The sequence below is a fragment of the Gopherus flavomarginatus genome, chromosome 2 (genome assembly GCF_025201925.1).
Source record: "Gopherus flavomarginatus isolate rGopFla2 chromosome 2, rGopFla2.mat.asm, whole genome shotgun sequence".
Classification (NCBI taxonomy): Eukaryota; Metazoa; Chordata; order Testudines; family Testudinidae; genus Gopherus; species Gopherus flavomarginatus.
The window spans coordinates 202,622,630-202,644,667 of record NC_066618.1 but is presented as its reverse complement, the minus strand read 5'-3'; positions in this window follow the sequence as shown (position 1 = coordinate 202,644,667).

The following is a 22,038-nucleotide window of genomic DNA, read 5'->3' as shown; positions in this document are numbered from 1 at the left end:
TCAAAATCATAGGCTACTTTTGAAAATTTTGGCTTTAACTTCTGTTTTAGTTTCTCCTGGAAATCAGGGATAACAATACTTCTTTACCTCACAGGGACATTGATGCATAAAGCAAGACAATGTGCATGGAGCACTGAAAAAAAAAACCCCACAACATACAGTGATGAGCACCAGAGAAATACCTGTCAATAAAATAAGATTAAATTCAAACCCAGAAAAAGATAAGATACTGAAGAACTACACAAATAAAGATCAGAGAGATCTTGTCTTAGTCTAATAACAGTAAGAGACTACAACAGAATGTACAAACAAAATAAAAGCAACTTTCAAACCCCATACCAGATTCATTTGAGCTCTTCACAGATGAGTAGGAAGGGAAATAGACTTCTAGGATGGAGGCTGGCGCAACTGATTAAGAGAACTTTAAACTAGGAATTTGGGAGAGATGTCCAGGTAATTTCCATGCCTCATTTTAACATTGAGAGGGAAGAAAAAGAAAGAAAGGATATAGCTGTGGGCAGGCAAATGGACATAGGGGGGAAGGGTAGTGTAGATACCAGTCTAATAGGCGATACTGGTCTTAGAATGTCTGTGCCTAACCAGATAAAGAATGTGAGCAAAGCCGAACAGCAAAAATTAAGATGTTTGTACCCCAATGCGAGGAGCCTAGGTAACAAAATGGAGGAACTAGAGTTGCTGGTGCAGGAAGTGAAACCAAATATTATAGGGATAACAGAAACATGATGGAATAGTAGTTATGACTAGAGAACAGGTATTGAAGAGTATGTGCTCTTTAGGAAAGACAGAAATAAAGGCAAAGGTGGTGGAGTAGCATTGTATATTAATGATGAGGTAGACTGTAAAGAAATAAGAAGTGATGGAATGGATAAGACAGAGTCTGTCTGGGCAAAAATCACATTGGGGAAGAAAGCTACTACAGCCTCCCTTGGGATAGTACTTGGGATGTGCTATAGACCACCGGGATCTGATTTGGATATGGATAGAGACCTCTTTAATGTTTTAATGAAGCAAATACTAATGGGAATTGTGTGATCATGGGAGACTTTAACTTCCCAGATACAGACTGGAGGACAAGTGCTAATAATAATATTAGGACTCAGATTTTCCTGGATGCAATAGCTAATGGATTCCTTCACCAAGTAGTTGCTGAACCAACAAGAGGGGATGCCATTATAGATTTGGGTTTGCTGAGTAGTGAAGACCTCATAGAAAAATAGTTGTAAGGGACAACCTTGGTTCGAGCAATCACGAGTTAATTCAGTTCAAACTAGATGGAAGGATAAAAAAATAGATCTGGGACTAGGTTTTTTTTATTTCAAAAGGGCTAACTTTAAAAAATTAAGGAAATTAGTTAGGGAAGTGGATTGGACTGATGAACTTGTGGATCTAAAGGTGGAGGAGGCCTGTAATTACTTCAAATCAAAGTTGCAGAAACTATCAGAAGCCTGCATTCCAAGAAAGAGGAAACAATTCAGAGGCAGGAGTTGTAGACCAAGCAGTAAGGCATTTGATATGGTTCGACAAGGGAAAATATTAGTTAAATTGGAAAAGACGGGGAAAAATATGAAAATTGAAAGGTGGATAAGGAACTAGTTAAAGGGGAGACTACAATGGGTCATACTGAAAGGTGAACTGTCAAGATGGAGGTTAGTAGTGAAGTTTCTCAGGGATCAGTTTTCGGACCAATTTTATTTAATCTTTTTATTACTGACCTTGGCACAAAAAGTGGGAGTGTGCTAATAAAGTTTGCAGATGACACAAAGCTGGGAGGTATTGCAAATACAGAGAAGGACCAAGATATCATACAGGAAGATTGGATGACCTTGTAAACTGAAATAATAGTAATAGGATGAAATTTAATAGTGCAAAGTCCAAAGTGCAAGGTCATGCATTTAATAATAACAAGAATTTTTGTTATAAGCTGGGGACTCATCAGTTAGAAGTAATAGAGGAGGAGCAGGACCTCGGAGTATTGGTTGATCACAGGATGACTATGAGCTGCCAATGTGATATGACTGTGAAAAAAGCTAATGCGGTCTTCGGATGCATTAGGCAAGGTATTTCCTGTAGAGATAGGGATAGGTTAGTACCATTATACAAGGCACTGGTGAGACCTCATCTGTAATACTGTGTGCAGTTCTGGTCTCCCATGTTTAAGAAGGATGAATTCAAACTGGAACAGGTACAGAGAAGGGCTACTAGGATGATCCAAGGAATGGAAAATCTGTCTTATGAAAGGAGATAAATTGCTCAGCTTGTTTAGCCTAACCAAAAGAAGACTGAGGCGAGATAAGATTGCTCTCTATAAATATATTAGAGGGATAAATACCAGGGAGGGAGAGGAATTATTTAAGCTTAGTACCAATGTGCACACAAGAACAAATGGATATAAACTGGCCATCAGGAAGTTTAGACTTGAAATTAGACAAAGGTTTCTAACCATTAGAGGAGTGAAGTTCTGGAACAGCCTTTCAAGGGGAGCAGTGGGGGCAAAAAGATATATCTGGCTTCAAGATTAAGCTTGATAAGTTTATGGAGGGGATGGTATGATGGGATAGCCTAATTGTGACAATTAATTGATCTTTGACTATTAGCAGTAAATATGCTCAAAGGGATGTTAGAAAGGGTGGGATCTGAGCTACTACAGAGAATTCTTTCCTGGGTTTCCGGGTGGTGAGTCTTGCCCAAATGCTCAGGATTTAGCTGATCGCCATATTTGGGCTCAGGAAGGAATTTTCCTCCAGGGCAGATTGGCAGAGGCCCTGCGGGTTTTTCACTTTCCTCTGCAGCGTGGGGCACTTGTCACTTGTTGGAGGATTCTCTGCACCTTGAAGTCTTTAAACCATGATTTGAGGACTTCAGTGGCTCAGACATAGGTTAGTGGTTTGTTGCGGGAGTGGGTGAGTGAGAATCTGCAGACTGCATTGTGCAGAAGTTAGACTAGACAATGATGATTGTCCATTCTGACCTTAAAATCTATGACTCTGAGATTCCAAAATAAAATTTAAAATATTATGCAGTTATCTCAAGCAAATTACTTACCCAGCAAATTAAAACAGAAAAAAAAATCACATTACTAAAGCTATCAAACGTTGGCTGTCATTAACTCAAAGTATCACTTTAAATAGAGGAGCTCAAATGAATAAGACTTTTTGTTGCTTTGCTGTACCCTCAAGCAAAAGAATGTATTTGTTTAATTCATTTGAAAACTGAATTGTTCCAGTTTCGCCATCATTTTAAATATACTGAAGCATTTAATAAAGACCGAATTCAAATAGTTACCAGTGACAGTACTTTTCACAAAAGCCAAAAACCAACCATCAAATATCACCATGGAAATAAGACCACTCATTAAATGAACCAAAAGGAGAGTTGACCTCATCACCATTAATTCATCATAATTATTAGAGAGACAATATATGATAATAAGAACCGCAAAAATCAGAATTACAGATCAACAGAACTCTAAAAACTAATAAAATAGAGAAATGCAAAAACACCACTTTGGCTATAAAAGCAAGCAATCCAAACTCCTTTAAATGTGTGCTGTATAGCAATAGTCCATACTCAATAACCTGAATACTGTCCATAACACAGAGTGCAATTCAGAAAATAGTGCTTATATTAAGGCTATGACACTATCCCTAAAATGGATTCACCACTAAAGAAATATTCATCAAGTTAATAATGCCAATAGGCTGGATCTAAAATGCTGTAACTTAGGCAATATAATACTAAAATAATAACTGTCAACTATAGGCCTTTACCTGCATGATGCTCCTCTCTATGCAGAACAGTCCCCAGTCTTGCAAGATATATATTCACAAGGTGACAACTATGGAAGTACAAGAACTTATATTCATTGGCGTACTCCTTGTTCTGAAAGCTTGCACCATTCACAGGATCAGCAAAAAACAAAAAAACAAAACTACTGCAGTTTCTGGCCCTTTTTTGTATATTTAAAAAGAATGACAGAAGAAAGAAAACTAGAAATCTGGTTCCATCCTGTTTCCGAGATATTTCTTAATTAAAGTTACAAAAACCAACATGGAAAACATAGTTTGGATCTCAGTGACAAATGTTGTAATAGGAGAGATGGAAAAACGACTAGATAGTGCCTGTATATGAAATACACTATACTTTTGAATTCCAATTTAATAAAAGAAACAAGTGCCTTTTTATAATTAGTTATTAAAAAGGAGAGTACACTGACAGATACATGCTACAGCTTTGGCAACAGTTCAGTCTTTTCAGATAAATGTCACATGAGTTTGCTGTCGGACTATAATGATCAGTGCAAACAGCATATGAGAAAAAGGGGACCTAACTCTGGCAAAGCAATAGTACCAGAAGTAAGAGGAATGTAGATCTCTGCCAGAAATACAGGGCAGGTCTACACTAAAAGGGCAACAGCAGTTCAGCTCTGCTGATGAAGCTGTGCCACTCTAGCACATCTACTAAAGATGCTCTATGCCAATGAGAGAGCTATTTCCCATTGGCATAATTACTCCACCACCATGACAGGCAGAAGCTATGTTGCTGGAAGAGCATCCCCTGCCAACATAGAGCTGGTGTTGACAGCGCTTATGTTGCTGTAACTTGTCTTACTCGTAGGGGTGTCTTTTTCACACCCCTGAACAATGTAAGTTTCATCAACGTACCCAGTAGTGTTTGTTGGCATGTCTACACTAGACCAATGATGCAACATAGAATCCCAGACATTTCCCAAGGGACTTTTCCTTTATGTATCTAAAGCAACATGAGGCATAGAAGCCTCAAATATTCCATAAATTAAATCTAAAATACTATTTAATGGCGAAAAACCTACATTAATTCAGAGTCAAGATTGCTTGATGTAGTCAAATGTACCAGAATGCTGAGTTAAGCAAAACTGAAACCTCTGAAAACAGGGGTGGCACAGTTAAAATACCCATACAACCTTGCTGCTGGCCTCTTTCAGCAATGCCCCAATATGCCCACATTACCTTTACTCTGTCCGCCCCATGGTTGCTAAAGTGTTTATGCTCTTCATCTCCTTTTATGATGCATTCACTCCCAGCCACAGGATTCCATTTGATACTATTAAAGGACGATGTGTTTTGGGCATTGCTGGAAGCCGGAAGGTTGCATGGGCAACTATAAAAATGCATTTCCTGGTTTTCAAAGGTTTCAGTTTTGGTCAACTCAGCATTCTGAAAGGGGATGACATACAACCAAACAACCTTAACTTTGTGTTAACGTGAAAAAAAAATTACCATTGAATTTCCTAGGTGTTTTTTAATTTTTCTTTTTAAAACAGAAAAAAAAAGTTGTTGGAGTTAGTAGTCATTTAGGCTTTTGTACATATCATGTCCTGTAATTTGCATACTGAGCCATACACCTATGAACCATCACCCCTGAGCAGCCCTGCTTTCACACACCTCCCCAGAGTCATTGTTTTCCCCTCTAAAACCTAGTCCCTCCCGCCTACTGCCCCAGGCTCCCCACCGCAACCAGGTAACACAGCTCCTTGGATCCTTCACTCCCTGGTGTATAAATATTTCTATTACTGTTACTTCCCCCCTCCTATAACCTGATTCACATGCAGTGCCTGTAGCAAAGGCAATTGTGAACACTGTCCCTGTTCATGTTTCATAATGGCTGTAGGGTGGAGCTTGTGGTGGAGTCAGAGAGAGAAATTACAGATTGGGTTTCTGTTCCAAAATACTGACAGAATGATCCTGTCCGCTAGATGTACACCATCTCAGAGAAACACTGGAGTGTCAGAGCATATATTTTTATGCTATTGTGAAGGCAAGTTCATCCCACAACAGCCCTGAAAGGGTTAAGAAAGCTGAGAAAGGACCAATTAGTGTGATAGGCCACCCAATGAGGGGATTACGCTGGAGAAGCAACCCCTGATTAGAGGATGAAGCTCAGCTGATCAGGTGTGGACTGAGGCTCTGTCTACACTAGAGCACCTACAGCAGCACAGCACCTGCATGGCATAGTGCTTCTGTTGAAGACACTTTAAGCCAATGGGAGAGAGTTCTCCGGTTGGCTTAATAATGCCTGCCTTTGCGAGAGGCAGTGGCTGTGCTGTTGGAGAAGCTTGCCCGCTGACATAGCACTGTCCACACTGGCGCTTAGGTCAGCATAACTTACTTCACTCAGGGATGTGGATTAGCACTACAAAAGTGATTTTTCCTCCCTTCTTGTCAAGTTGAGAATAGCCCACTTCCACCTTAATTGAATTGATTCATTAGCACTGGTAGGGCAACTCCCATCTTTTTCATATGCTGTGTATTTATACCTCTCTATTGTACTTTCCACTCCATGAATCTGATGAAGTGGGTTTTAGCCCATGAAGGCTTATACCCAAATAAATGTGTTAGTCTCTAAGGTGCCACAAGGAGTCCTCATTGTTTTTCCTTTCATTAATACCTCTTAGATTAAAGGTACAAGGCAGCAGAAATAAACCATTTTGCGGGGAGGGCCTGTAACCTGGGAGCCCCTCCATCACATAAACCCATAATTTGGATCAGTAATGGTGCCCTACACCCTCATGAGGCACACCAAACTTCAAAGCAAGCAGAATAACCATTTGGATTTTAGGGAATTTACAAGAGTTAAGTTTAAAGCATATAAAATAGTGGGACTGTGAAATCCTCTAGCTGGTTTCTTGTACTGGCATATGCATAAGGTCACTGTCTGGCCAGTATTTCACTGGCCTGGCCATTTTTTTAAATGGATTTGCCATCTGACAGATAAATAATTTAATCTGCCAGGGTTTTTTTTACATAGATCTAAAGATTTTCATTATCATTGCAGTACACTGGGAGTTCTACTGTAAAAAGTTTCTGTGTCCTGCTAAAGATGGTGCAGTGTTCCCACTTCCTCAGTTTAAGCGATAACAGATTGAAACTGTTGAAAATATAACAGCTGTCAACCCACCAACATGCAAGGGCACCAGGCGTGTGTGAGAGGGTTTGAGTCACACAAGAGTGAGGAGATGTGCTGTGTTATCTGAAGTGTTACCTCTCTAGATACTATAAATGACTGTTAAAGGGGTGGGGAGTTGCAGAGTTGCCTTGTGGTTGGGGTTGCGGTGGGCTTGCCTTGTGTGGGGAGGGGTGTTGCCCTTTATTTTGCATTTCAAATAGTGGTTGCCCTTCTCTCTCTACATATATATATATACACACATACACACACACACAATCCATGTAAAAAATGTACATTTTCTTAAATACAGTTCTCAGTTTTCATCCGCCAAAGATTGAGTGGGTGTCACACAGATCCTTGGGTAAAACTTGACAGAATGAGATCATTTCAACCCACATCACATTACATCAAGCTGTAGCTTGGAGCAAAACACCTAGCAACTTTTTTTTGTAAAAATGGCTAGTTTTGGAGGGCTTATATCTCAGGCTCACATGACTCCAGATTTGGGTCCCTAACCTCAACTTGCATCCTCCTGAGGTACACTAATATTCAAAGAAATCTAACTACTCATGTAAATTTTAGAGGACTTAGTAAGGTCTACCTTCAAACAGATGCCATGATGAAAACTTAACTATAGTGGCACTCCCACAACACTCTCATTTCAATAAATGAAAAGCATTTCCCAGGAAATCTTAAGAACTAAGGACACTTGAGACAGTAGGACTAATGGCCTTGGGGAGTACAGGAATCTAAGAGGAATGCACAGATGAGGTCTCCCTTAAACATGGTACAAAACCAAAGATTCCAGTCTTCTCCTGTGCACTAGTTTAACCAGTCCCCTTCAACATCCTCTTATGCAAGGGGAAACTGACAGGTGACAAATGGCATAGTGACTCTGCAGTAGAGGTGGCCAAACTGCAACTCACCAGTCACATGCAGCTTTTTTACATTTAAAGTGATGTTTGTGGAATATGCCCCCCCTCCACATTCTTTGCCTACTAGATTGGTGGTGGGGATCAGGGCTGAAATCTTGAGAGGAGAGAGGTCTCAAGGCTTTACTCTATGGAGGGTGCTAGGGCTTCAGCAGGAGCGGGGTCATGCCCGACAGGGCAGAAGCCCTGAGCCCCGACAGGCATGCTCTGCGGTTCCCTAACTTCTGAAGATTATTGTATGTGACCTGGAGGGTAAGTTTGGCCACCCTTGCACTATACTATACCTCCATATTCCCCAGCCAGGGGAGGCGAGTTATATAGGCTCATGGTGCCCGCGCTGCAGCCAGGAGCGGCTCCAGGCCCCAGCACGCCATGTGTGTGCTTGGGGCGGCAAGCCGCGGGGGGCACTCTGCCGGTGCCGCGAGGGCAGAAGGCAGGCTACCCTCAGTGGCTTGCCTGCGGAGTGTCCCCTGGTCCCGCGGCTTCGGCGGACCTCCCACAGGTATGCCTGCAGAGGGTCCATTGGTCCCGTGGCTTCAGTGGACCTCCTGCAGGCACACCTGTGGGAGGTCCGCTGAAGGCGCGGGACCAGCGGACCGTCTGCAGGCAAGCCGCGGAAGGCAGCCTGCCTGTCATGCTTGGGGCGGCAAAATTCCTAGAGCTGCCTCTGGCTCCAGCAAATTCAGGGCCCAGGGGCCCACCTCCACCAATGTTCAGGGCTGGGTCTGCCCCCCAGCCCCACCTGCTACCCCCCCACACCTCCCCCGGAGCATCTCCTGGCCCTGCCTGCTGTCCCTGTGCCCCTCCCCCAAGCATCCCTCCCTGCCCCGGGCAGCAGGCAGCTGCCCCCTGCAGCTCCGAGCTGCGCTCCCTCCCAATCCACTGCCAGCTACAAGGGAGTGGTGCTGGGGGCAGACTGAAGTAGCTGCTGTGCGGAGGTAGGGTGACCAGATGTCTCGATTTAATAGGGACATTTCTGATATTTGGGGCTTTGTCTTACACAGGCACCTATTACTCCCCACCCCCTCTCCTGATTTTTCACACTTGCTATCTGGTCACCCTACATGGAGGGAGGAGGCACATGGTAGCCACCCCCCAGCAGGCAACTCGAGTGGAACTCCTGAGCAGCAGCCTGGGAGAAGGGGGGAGCTTGGGTGAGTGTCGTGCTGGGGGAGCTGGGGTGCCCCCTCCACTTCCCCTCTCCCCCAGAGTTCACTGCTGTTGGTGGAGAGAGGGCTGGGGGGGAGGGGAGTCCTCCTTTCAGCCCCCCTCCTCAGTCCCAGGGCAGCTTGCCTGCTGCACTCCCAAACTCCTCATCTCCAGCCCAGCCAAATGCCCTGCACTCCCTCTTGCACCCCAACCCTTTGTCCCAGCCCAGAGCCTGCACCCAGCACCCAAACACCTTCCCCGAGTCTGAACCCCTCCCTCACCCAAACTCTTTCCCAGATCCTGCATCCCAACCACTCTCTGCACTATACTCCCTCCCAGAGCCTGCACCCCACACTCCCTCCTGTACTCCCACCCCTCTGCCCAGCCCAGAGCCTGTACTCGGCACCCAAACTCAATACCAGAGCCTGAGGGTACATCTTCACTACCGGCCGAACTGGCGGGCAGTGATCGGTCCAGTGGGGATCGATTTATTACATCTAGTCCTTCCTTCCTCCCTCCCTCCCCCCCCCAACCCACCCGTTATCAAACTCCGTGTACACCCAGGCTTCCTTTTACTAGTCAGCGTTGTCAGTGATCTCAAGTATTTTTTAATAAATAAAGAATGAATGGATTCAGAACAATAGGGAGTCTAGAGATTTAAACAGATACAAAATTGGATGTGTAAGGGATAGGTTTTTATTTTCTAACTTTTAAAAAATTATCTAAGAGAAAAGACAACATGCAGCCTCTCCCTCCAATACAACTTCAGAAAATGGCTGCACCTGAGTTTATAGGATAAGATCATTCAGTTAGGGGACTAGAAAAAGAGACATGTATATGATCGACACAGCTCAAGGCACAAAAAGCCCTATGGAAAGCCCCCTCAGATTTTTAGACATCCATGCAAGTTTAATTTAAAATATTCATGAAAGCAAAAAAATCTTAACAAAGAACTGAATGTTAGAGGAAACTATTGGAATTGGGAAAAGAAAGCCAATTTTGAGTTCAATTTGTGCAGCTCTAGTCCACCATTGAACACTCTCACAGTGAGCCACCTGTTTAGCTTAACCAGCAGAAAATTTGGGAGGACTGTACACTTTTGCTTAGAAGATATCTGTGGGTGGGGGAGTGGAGGGGAGAAGCAAGACATTGAAAAAATCATTGTATGTATATACTTGTCAGATTTCACCATGAAATGTTTTAGAAGCAATATCTTCAAAGCACATAGATTTTTGGTAATTTACTCAAATTGCATACAGCAAAAACTTTAGCAGAGCTGGTACATTTAAAACTCTGGGTTTGTTTGTTTTTTTTCCTTCTACAGTCCTCATCAATTCTGCTTTGATTCCACAAACTGACTTGCATGTTTCTCTCCACTAGCTGGCTGGGGGAAAAAAAATGGTTGTAGTCATGCCTGCTAGCTAATATCCTTTTGAGGACATGTCTAAATTTTTCCTGAAATAAAAATATAGAAGTTTTATCCTCAGGTTGTCCTTTGTGTTCCCACCAATAAAAACTACTTTCAACTAAATATTAGATCTGTCATTTCGGTACAAGTATGTCACTTTTGTATGAATGCTGATAGATACACCAACCATAATGCATATTTGAACTCAAATTCTCATTCATGGAATGTTTCTGACAATTGCCATATCCTTGAAATCTATGCATGCAACTAGGGTTACAGATGTAATTTATACAAATTGTATTTGTATATGAATACAAAAACTAACAGACAGACAATGGTATTAAGTGAAACTAGTGCATCACTTAGGATATCAAACATTGGAGAATCTTTTTTATAGGATCATTCATTGATATTTACACTTTGAAGTGTTCTAAACATAAAGGCAAAACATGTTTGCCAAGTATCATGAATTTTTTTTCCAAATAATCCACTACTACTTTGACAAAAATGTAATGTATCCAAGCATTACAAAAATAAATTCTAATCCACCTTCAGGCTTTGTAACTGCTACTGCAGTTAGCACTGTGACTATTGGTTTTGGTTGTTTGTCTATCCAAGATTAATCAGACAAAAAGAGTTTATTTTAAAGATTACGCTCAAAATATTTTGGTACTAAACATTTTTGTTCAATGTAAAACCCTTGCTTTATATTACCTGTGACCTGCAATCCCTTTCCACACTCCAAAGAGAGTACAAACCCTCAAGCTATAATGCTGTATGCAAAGGGACACATTTTCATGCACTGGCCTCAGGGGATGCAGGTGGATCACGAAGGCTATGAAGCCACTCAGCAGAAACTATGGAAGCAAATTTATAAGTAATGCTTCTCCCATACCACCTCTCCTGGACAGAGCACTGAAGGATCTGTGCAGTCATGAATCTGCTGCTCCCCCGCAACTCTGAGTACAGCTACACTGGGAGACTGAACAAAATAGGCCTGCACATGTGTTCACCCTCAACATCCTGTATCTCTGCAAATCCTTGCTTGCCCCTTTGGCCACTAGAAGCATAGCACATCTGCTGCCAGGGAGGCCTTGTTTGGCCAAGCAGGTAGGAAAAGTGTTTAGCTGGAAGTGTTGAGCATTTCCTGGGTGGTGCTAAGCACCCTCAACTGAAGTTAATGAAGGAATTGTTTTCAATTACTAGTAAATAAAACTGTCCTTTTCAATCAACTCTTAGGACAGGTATTGCTTTGAATGATTAAATATTTATTTGCAGGCTGCAGTTAGAAGTCAGAATCTTTATTATCATCATTACCACCCCACCGCTTTAGAATATTTCATGTTTTATACTTGGCTCAGCAAAAAGAATGGAAAGAGCTTTTATGCTAAGAAAACATACTTACTAAGTTGTTTTCACAGATAGCAAAACACATCCCGAGGAACAGATTCTAAAAGAATTGTTTTCATGCTATTTCCAACCAGCTCTCAAGTCAAACATATTGAATACTTTCTATTGCACAAATTGTATTCCTGCTCTCTCTTCAGCAGATATGACTAAAAAGCACCTTGTCCTTTCTTACCCATGTATATTCTTCATTATTGCTACTGTTTTATTCTCTCTGTGCATTCTTTAAGACTTCATTTACCACTGCTCCGCATGGTCAGAATGTATGTTGTTCATTATAATTCATCCTCAAAAAGGGTTGATTTAGTAGCCAGAGCACGGGAGTGGAAGCCAGCTACTTCAAGATTCTAATCCTTGCTGTCATACTGAATCTTTTTGCTGACTTGAACAAGTCACTTAATCTCTTTGCCTCAACTTCCCTCTATGTGAAATGGGATTGATAACACCTAGTACTCCTACATAGAAGTAAATGCTAATATCTGCAAAGCACCCTATAAATAAGAATTGATATCATCGAAGCAAGCCTTGGTCCTGCTATGAATAGATGTGCAAGGCTTTATTGTATTGAAGTCAAATCTTTTCTTTGCACCAGTATAAATATTCACATAAGGGTCAAGGCAGCGGAGAATCAGTCTCACTGATTTCAATAGGAGTTTTTTTCTGAATGGGAATTGCACAATGGGTCCTGTGATGCTCTGCTGAAAGAGGAGCAATTTTTTTTATGATTGTATTAAATTGCTTTAAAACAAGAGAAATATTTTTCTTGTGCGCATACTTGGTGTGAAAGTTTTTCCACCAAGGCTAATGGGGAGCAAACGGACATGATGAGGCATCTAGTGGAGCTGCAGGAAAGGCAGCTAGAGTACAGACCACCGCTGCAGCCATTGTGTAACCAACCACCTACCCTCCTCACCAAGTTCCATATCCTCCTCACCCAGATGCCCAAGAATGCTGGGGGAGGGAGGCTCTGGGCACCCTGCAGCACAACTCCAGGGGATGGCCCAAGCAACAGAGGGCTGTCATTCAAACAGCTTTGATTTGTGGTGTGGCTACAATAAGCAATGTGGCCTTGTCCTTCCTTCCTCCTCCACCCCACTCGTTATCAAACCCTTTGTATACCCAGGCTTCCTTTTACTAGTCAGTGTTGTTAGTGATCTCAAGTATTTTTTAATAAATAAAGAATGAATGGATTCAGAACAATAGGGACTTTATTTCCTATGCCAGCTGTGATCAAAGGGAGAAGTAGGGAGTTGGCTTACAGGGAAGTACATTCACCAAAGGGAGCTGGTTTGCATCAAGGACAAACACACACAACTGTCACACCATAGCCTGGTGAGACATGAGATTGCTTTTCAAAGCCTTTCTGAAGTGCAGGGTGCCTTGGTGTGCTCTTCTAATTGTGCTGGTGTCTGGCTGTTCAAAATTGGCCACTTGGCGATCTGCCTCAACCTCCCACCCTGGCATAAAATTCTCCCCCTTACTCTCACAGATATTATGGAGCACACAGCAAGCAGCAACAACAATGGGAATACTGCTTTCACTGAGGTCTAACCTACTCAGCAAACTGCGCCAGCACCCCTTTAAATGTCCAAAGGCACATTCTACCATCATTCTGCACTTGCTCAGCCTATAGTTGAACTGCTCCTTATTGTTGCCCAGATTGCCTGTGTACAGCTTCATGACTACTAGGAGCAAGGGGTAGGCTGGGTCCCCAAGGATAACTATTGGTATTTCAACATCCCCAATGGTAATTTTCTGGTCTGGGAAGAAAGTTCTTTCTTGCAGCTTTCCGAACAGCCTGGAGTTCCGAAAGATATGAGCACCTTGAACCTTTCCCAACCATCCCACGTTGATGTTGGTGAAATGGCCCTTGTGATCCACCAGTGCTAGCAACACTATTGAAAATTACCCCTTGCAATTTATGTACTCTTTGGCAAGGTAGTCCAGTGCCAAAATAGGGATATGCTTTCCGTCTATCGCCCCACCACAGTTAGTGAACCCTATTGCAGCAAAGCCATCCACTATGACCTGCACATTTCCCAGAGTCACTACCCTTCTTAGAAGAAGGGCATTGTTTGCCCTGGCTACTTGAATCACAGCAGCACCCAGGATAGATTTGCCCATTCCGAATTGATTACCAACTGACCAGTAGCAGTCAAACATTGCAAGATTCCACAGGGCTATTGCCACTCGCTTTCTCAACTGTCAGGGCAGCTCTCATCTTGCTATTCTTGTGCTTCAGGGTGGGAAAAAGCAACTCAAAGTTCCTTACGCATGCGAAAGTTTCGTAGCCACTGGGAATCAGCCCATACTTGCAACACTTTGCGGTCCCAACAGGCTGTGCTTCTTTACCAGGCCCAGAATCTGCGTTCTACTGTATCAACATGCCTCAATGCCACCATGATATCCCAATTGCCACATCCCATGCTTTCAGAAACATCTGTGTCCATGTTCTCCTCACAATCTTCCTCATGCTGGAGACTCCTAGTTAGGCTCTGCACATACTGAGGATAATGTGAAAGGTGTTTACAATGCTCACAAAAGCAGCGTGCAGCTGAGCAGACTCCATGCTTACTGTGCTATGGCATCTGTATGGATAAACCAGGGAAAAAGGCGCAAAATGATTGTTTGTCATTGCTTTCAAGGAGGGAGGGAGGAGACTGATGTCATGTACCCAAAACCACCAGCGACAATGTTCTTGCCCCATCACGGATTGGGAGCTTAACCCATAATTCCAATGGGCTGCGAGGACTGTGGGATAGCTACCATACAGTGCACCACTCCATGAGTCAATGCCAGCCATGGTATTGAGGACGCACTCCACCAACCTAATGTGCTTAGTGGGGACATGCATGATCGACTGTATATACTTGATTACTAAAGATTGACTTCTACAAAATTGACCTAATATAGTAGAGTAGACATGCCCTAAGTCTACAGCATATGACCTATTTCAGTGTACCTAGGGTTACATATATCCCTTGAAGAAACAGGATGAAAATGGAGACCACTATGGATTTATGATGAACTAGAGTCCTTCCCTAGTTTGCACTGTACACATAGAATGTGTCAGCTTTAAATATGTAGTGATAGATCTCATTTACGTATCTGAAAACTAATTTACCTTGAATAGTCCAGTAACAGACAAATCCCTCCTGCTTCTTAACCATGAGGTCACCATCATGCCCTTTAGTGTGCTGATTTTCTAATACGGCTCCGCTTGTAGAATAAGTAACGGAATTGGAGATCTTGCATCAATCACTACACATCACATGTTTGATCCAGGATATCAGTGACTAGATAAACGTGGCATGATATGACTATTGCCTTTACAAAAAAATTTCTTAGTATTCTAATAGGATTCAGCTGCTACTCTCTCACTATAAGATAAAAAAACATGAATCACTTAGAATATTGCCAAAGGAAAAAGAGTAAAACTGAATTAATGGAGAGCTGGAGTTTCATTCTGCCATTTTTGGGAATAATTTATAATGCTCAAGACTTTAACCTTGGGCTGGATATTTTAACAAGCTATAACTCCATTGTACTAAACAGGAAAAGAAATCCTAATTTTGATATTAAAATTATTTTACAGGTTTTATTGACTAGAAAAATCAAGGTGAGTACTCCTAAAAAGAAGTCCATGCTCTGGACAAGAAGTCAATTAGGGAAAAATATCTTTAAAGTGTAAGTTCATGTTACATAATAAAAGTGAATGAGCTAAATTCTTCATAGTGATTTATCTCATGGTCATAACCAAGGGCGGCTCCAGGCCCCAGCACTCCAAGTGCGTGCTTGGGATGGCATGCTGCAGGGGGCGCTCTGCCAGTCACCGGGAGGGCAGCAGGCAAAGTGCCTTGGGCAGCATGCCTGCGAAGGGTCCACTGGTCCCACGGCTTCGGTCCACCGGGAGGTCCACTGGAGCCATGGGACCAGCGACCAACAGAGCATCCCCCGCGGCATGCCGCCATGCTTGGGGCGGCGAAATGTCTAGAGCCGCCCCTGATCATAACTGCACTGGAAGGAAGAATTTAGCCCAGAAGAGCTTTACATAAGAAGGGTCTATAACCATGAAAGATTACAATTCTGAAATAAAATAACATACTAGCCCTTCTTCTAGTGTACTTACATTATATCTATATTCAACAAAATAGTTGCTGAGTTTGCAATGGGACACGTGACTATTATATTGAGATACAAGAGTGAAAATGAACTAATGCGGAAAAGGGGTGCAGCCAAAATCAATGCAGAATGAATGTAATTCCCTGCAGGGATCATATACAAAAGCTATGGAAAAGAAATTGCACCAGTAAAAGTTTGGGGTAATAAACTTTGTACAAGTGAGAACAGCGAAGAATCCTTGTACGGCTACCCCTCTGAAATCTTTGTACAAGTGAGAACATTTACTCCAGTACATTAGATTTCTCTTTGATAATATGGATGTTTTAATGCCAGGGAAACTCCTCAGGTCCTAAATGGTGCAGAAATGCAGCTGATCATAGCACTATATTTTAGGCTTCTGTGGTGTCTAGGACTTTCGCTGCAAGTTGAAGTGTAATGAAAGGATGACTCAGGAGATAGGTAACAGAACATAAAGGATGAAATCCTGCCTCCACTTAAGTCAATACAGAAAATTCCCATTGACTTCAGGGAGAGGTAGGGTTTCACCCATAGTCTGCAATCTCTTTATTACAGGTTCAAATCCAGCCTAAGGCTCTGATCCTGCCCAGAAGGCAGATCTTTACTTCTATGAAGAATCCTAATGCATATCCTTACTCCTATAGAGAAGCTCAATAAAGTTAATGGGACTCTGTGTGGGAGTAAGGGTCTGTGTGTTGAGATCCCATTGCAGAATCAGGGCCCAATCTGGTAATAAAGGTCTAGAGGGTGTGGGTCATATCAGGACTAGATAAGAACTGTCACAGTCCTAAATTCATCACCATCTCATGCCTGTTTGATGGTCTCAGTTCCATTTCTAGTGGCACCTGTCCACACCACAAGAAAACATCACCATTCTTTGGCTTCTCTGGCAACAATGTCAGTTAAACCTGATTGTGGTGGAGATATTGGTTTACTCGGAACTGATCCGACATGACACCACCAATTGATTTCACAATGACCTGGATAAATTCATACTGAATATGACTTAGAGGTAAAGAGCTCCATAAACAATTCCCAATCTTTTGAAGCCTTCCCCTATGCCAGTCTATTTAATTCTGGTTATATTCTAAATGAAAGCCTTGAAATTAAGTGTTTCAAAAATGTATTTCCTGAAATTCAAAATTTTCTGAAAGATTTTATATAAAAACAACTTATATTTAATTATTAAAGTTTACTAAAATTCTTCCCAGTCAGCATGGTTCATTAAGTAAAGCGTTTTGGGTTTTTAACCTATATATGTGAAGAAAATGCAGAAATGGAAACTGGAAAGCAAGTAGAAAAAACATCTATTTTTTATATTTATATTATTTTTTTTATATTTCTGAGTACAGTACACACATTAATAGCAGAGGATGTTTTGACCCAGTTATGACTCATTGACAAAGCATGTTTTTTGGAAGCAACCTTTATAACCTTATCACTGATTTTCTCAGAGAAAAAAAAACTCTGAATGAAGCAAAAGAGGCACATAAAATTTGACCTTTAACAACAATTATATAATGTGAGGCGAGAGAAAATAAAAAATCCTCTGGATCCCAATTATCGTCTCTAAAACATTCCATCACTATAATCACAAAATAATTAAACAATAAACACTGCATTTTTTTAGAAACTGCAGACGTACAATATTTTGTACTTGTACTACTGCAGTTCTTCAGTAACAGCTACCCTAACATTTCCAACAAATGTAATGACACTTATTTTATTAGGTCTTTTTGTTTTCCAGCATATGTTATATGTATGACGAAGATGCTGTTTAAAAACCATTGACCATGATCATTTTGGCTTCACTCAAAATACATTGCGGTAGGAGGGTGGGGGAGTACCGGACACAGTGAACAGGAGAAAAACGAGTGAGAAAAAACATTGCAGTATGAATCTTCTAATAAGATAGTAACTGGTATTCAAAATCATATGAGATTGTGTGACTGAAACTTGTGTGTGCCACATTAGGAATTTAAGTGATATTCTTAGCTGTAAAGACAGTGAGGCCTTGTCAAAGACAAGAGTATTTAACAGAAGTCTAGAATTCATTGTTTTCATGATTCACAGTGCAGTATAGGAGTGCTTCCCTACTCCAAATGGTATTTGGAGGATGATGGTGATAAGGAATGTTCCATTTTGTCTGTTTCCCACCTGCATTTTCAGCCCGAGCATAAGATACTGAGCAAGTGCACACAGTACTACACCGTATTGGGAGCGTGCCATTGTTTTGAACCACAGTCGGGGAAATGGTGTTATTTGAGAGTTTATAATTTGGATAAATATTAACAAGAGGGCAACCCAGGACTATCCCCCTGCCAGATTTTAAAGTCATGCTGCACTCCTGGAGGTGTTACAGCTCTTCAGATAAAGGTCAAACCTAGTTTCATAATGAAAATTGTTAAGCAACTGAAGTAGAGAGGTTACATTCTCTCTCGCTCTAAAAAAATCCAACAGAATATATGCATCTATATTTACCCACTATATTCTATATTCTCCCTGCACCACAAATATCATGCACAGACACAATCTATTTCTGGGCTTGGCTGATGTTATTATTTGCATAGTTGAAGATACTGATCCTTTTTTGTTATGCAATGTCACAAAAGTCACCATCCCCCCCCCTTTTTTTTAAATCTGCCCCAAAAGTGCATCTTTCAGCTATGTCATCTTATGAACTGAGATGCAATGAGTCACTCTGGGTTGTATTTATCACTTGCATTGCATTAAATAACATGATGTGAGATGACAGATGGAACCAAACTCCATCGCACAACACTCTCCTATTTGAGATGCACTGCATCCCTATGCACTAAGAAGTCTAGCTCAGAGCACCCTGAGCCAGACTGTCAGCGAGTATAAATAGGCACAGTTACATGGAAGGAAACACTGCTATGTTAATATCCACTACCTGAGTACCTGGAGACTTTATTCAATACTTTCTTGAAAGATACACTAGCTTCACATAAAAAAAAAAGAGGTTTTAAGAAATTATAAAACATGGTGCTTTCACTGGGCCTGCTTCTCTACTGTCTTGCCTCTTTTGTAGTCAGTTAAGGCCAGATCTTGGGCACCACTGTGGCTCCCTGCACAGCCAGAGCAGAACAGTGCTGCAAAGCTTCCTTAACCATCCCACTGAGGATTTCCCTGATGTGGAGGCATCCCTTGGCGACTCACAGCTCCTAAGGGAGGTAGCATGGTAGGACTGTGGCAGGATAGAGTCATTACTAGCTGCCATAGGTAAGAGAGAATCTTATGCTGTCATAACTTGTGTCAGAGGCCAAACCTACCCTCTCCCAGTCCCAGGTTCAGGAGTGCGGGATGGGATCATTAAAGATGGCAAGCAGTCAGTTTTGCCCCCATTGTTGATTTTGCATCTCACAGCTTGAGTGAACCCAAGGATTGGGAAGTTATACCCATGGAAAGTTGTAGCATATTTTATCATCAGAGATTTCTGACATGAGGGCCTAAATGGCTACACAAGGTGCAGGTTAGTGAAGAATTAGTAGCAATGGACCAGATCCTCAGTCCTGCTCCAGCTACTTTGTGCCACTCCAGCTGCAGAAAGCAACAAGAAACCACAAAGATCTGTTGTCTGGAAATTCCCCCAGCATTGGGTGAAATCTCCAGGTGCTACAGACAGTGTTGCTAAGCCAATCCGCCCCCTTGCAGTGCCAGGCATGGAGTCAGCACTAGAGAAAGCTGAGTGTGGCTGCAGGATCAAAATATCCAGCCACCAGAATGGTGATTTGATGCTATGAGCCAACAGACATAATTTAGAACAGCCCCAAGACTGCTCTAAATCACATAAAGGACTTTGATGGCCCTATTCTGCTCCAGGAGCTGTGAGCTACAAAGAAGGATTAGAAACAACTCCATATCCGTCCCCCACTGTACTGACTTTATCTCAGAGCTGAGTCTCTAGCCCCTCTTTCCGTTAGCACTATGCCACCGGGACACTCCAAGATTCAACACTTCTTTAAAAAAAAAAGAGAGGAATAGGAGAATAGATTAAATATATATGTATGTATATACAAACATGATTTGTCCCCAGTATCCAGACAGCAGCTTCTGAGGGTTGCTACAAGCAGCTGGGCAGGTTGATCACCTCTGGTTTCTCTTTAGATTGTATAATTTTTTCAGTGTTGTTCCCTCCCTACCCAGGGCAAGACAACTATCTTTTAAATAAAAGCAAATACAGTAACACAGCTTTCCTGCCAGCAGTCCCTATTAACAGCAGGGAACCCAGTTTCACAGAACTGATTTTCAGGTGATCTTTATTTTGATCAATTTCTTCCCCACCCTCAGCTCCCTGTAGGAGAGAATTATAAGGGAAAAACCCTACATCTCAGCAGGTTTGCTGTTTCTCTAATGAGATAGCAAGGAAAATCCTGTCAAAACTAATACTCCTGTAGTGAAAGACCTTAAAATGAGAATGACACAGGGCTCAGCATGACAGCTTGCCCTTAGGAAATAATGTATGTTCCACCTCTTTTTGCCAAAACTTCCTTTCTAGTTCACTTTGTGGGGAGGATGGTGGCAAATAAATTATAAGAAAAGATAAATTGAGGACTACTTGAACTTTTTGCCTAATTTAGATCTGAGCTAGATATAAATCTTTTATTTTAAGTCCTTGAATACCACAAGAAAACACAATTCTTGCAATAATCTAGCAAGGCCCAGAAATAATATGCCAGAAATCACATGAGAAAGGCCATTCTCACTAGACTTCCAGTCCAATTTCACAGATTCATTATGTTCAGCCTTGGATTAGCTTCCAGATATTTGGACATTATAGCCCCATGCTGCAAAAATCTACCTATGTGCTTAACCTTAAGCACTATGAAAAGTGCCATTAATTTCACCAGGGCTATACACAGTGTATAAAGTAAAGCATAGGTGAAAGTAAAGCATAGGTGAAAGCAAGGATTGGAGCCTATATTTGCTCATCCCTACTGGTAACTGATCTTTTATTTAAACAGTAAACAATTGGTACATTTAACAAATGATTTATTTCCATTTAGAATATAAATTTGGAATTGTAAAATCCATTAGTTAGGTTTTGTGTTTCTGTGCATTTTTTTGTTTACTTGGGGAAGATGAAGAAGGTTAACATTTATTAGTTTTGATTTTATGAGACCATCCAAAACGTATAAAATATTTCCCCCCTCATGCACATATATCTTTTCATTGGTTTTATATTTACTGCTTTCACACTTAAAGTGATCTAGATTTGTTTTTGTATTTTGACAAAACAAATGCAATCTAAGGGTCCAATTCACCATAGCTCTGCACTTTATATATTCTCACAGATTAGTGCAGAGGGAGTGTAAAAAGCTTCCACACATCTTGCAGTAGTGTATATAACTACAAAGATTATGGTAACAGTAACATCTGCTCCAGCAGGAAAACAACAGATAAGGACACTGGCTTCCATTGGTTCAATGGGAGATTTACCAATGCCTCTCTAGGAGTAGGTTCTAGAGGAGCTTAGTAAGACTCACAGTTCTCACTGATGGCGGTGGTGGTGTGCTTTCTTTGGGACAGGAGCAGCTGGTGTATTCTACTAACTCTCCACCCAACTCTGGGAAATAGTTGGTGCATAGATTTATAGATAAGTGCTTGAATATTCGTCTGGACAGAAATAAAATACCAGGATTGTAGTTCCTCTGAGGGATTCAGAATACATGACAGACTGATGAAAAATGTGGAGTTTTATTAAACAAAATTTTATCCATCCTCCAATCTAATTTTCAAATCTTTTGATAGGATAAAAGAAATCACGGAGAACATACTGCACTATGTTTATTACTTTACAGCTTTTTTCCAGTTTTCTTTTTTCAAAAACACACTTAATGAAACTATAACATTTACAGCCCTCAAGATCTTTATTTGTGGGATTTATTGCATTCATAGATTATATGAGGAGGGGAAAGAAGTGTCTTGAAACTGAAATGCTATAACAATGAGACTTGCCATATTTGAAGAAAGGCACAGTAACAGGCTTTAAAAGAAAAAAGAGCTGAGCCTCTCAGAAATATTATGTGGAGATAAAGA